Genomic DNA, 901 nt, shown 5'->3' with positions numbered 1-901 from the left:
TGGCACAGAAAATATTGCTGTAGGTTCCCTGAGACCGTGGCTGTGACATCACTGAAATTAAAAAGGATTTCATGTGGAAGGCTGTGCCAAAATGGACTCACTCCTATTGTGCTTTCAACATGTGGTATTGTTTTACCATATACTCCTTCAGCTTGATGCCTTCACACCTTACAAAGATCTCCTGCTGCAGCAGCTGATGGTAGATTCTGCTGAGGTTACTGCAACAGGCATGGAAGGAGTCAAATATAATGAGAACGTGGACTCTTCAGCCCTCCTTCCACTTCTCCAGGGAACAGGCCACTACACACCGTAGGCCCTCAGACAAAAATATGGTGGAACCACTTTTAGCTTCACCTAGCTCCTTCTTGAGGCAAAAGGAGTAGACTCCTTTCTAAGTCATGTGAGCACACACAGGAATTATCCCTCACTTGGTTCCTCACTCAAGACCTCCATCCTTACAGATCCATCATGACTGTCTGCTAATCCCTGCAAGGATCCAGGACTTCAGGTGCCCTTGACTGCTCAGAGACAATAGGATCACATAGGTTTGTTAGTGGTGAGGCAGATAGAAAGAGGTTTCCATCCAGGGATTTAGCTTAGGCAATGTCTAAACTACAGTAATTCATCCCCTCTTATTAAAGCAATGAAAAATATCCCTTCCCCTTCACAGCTGGAGAAACCAAGGCACACACCTCTGCATATGCAGACCTACTCATTGTATCAATGAAACCATGCTGACTCTGATTAAGCAGTATATTCAGAGGCTATCTCAACAACGTTTATTTTCCCTGAATTTTTGAAATGAGGGAGCACCCAGATTCTGATAGTGTTTTCTGTGATGGGCAGCTCCAACATCCAAGAGTCAGAACAGGATCCTTCACCACCACAAAACATGCACAAA

This window comes from Nestor notabilis, unplaced genomic scaffold (assembly GCF_000696875.1).
Source record: "Nestor notabilis isolate BGI_N333 unplaced genomic scaffold, ASM69687v1 scaffold2122, whole genome shotgun sequence".
NCBI lineage: Eukaryota > Metazoa > Chordata > Aves > Psittaciformes > Psittacidae > Nestor > Nestor notabilis.
Note: the sequence above shows the minus strand (reverse complement) of the source record.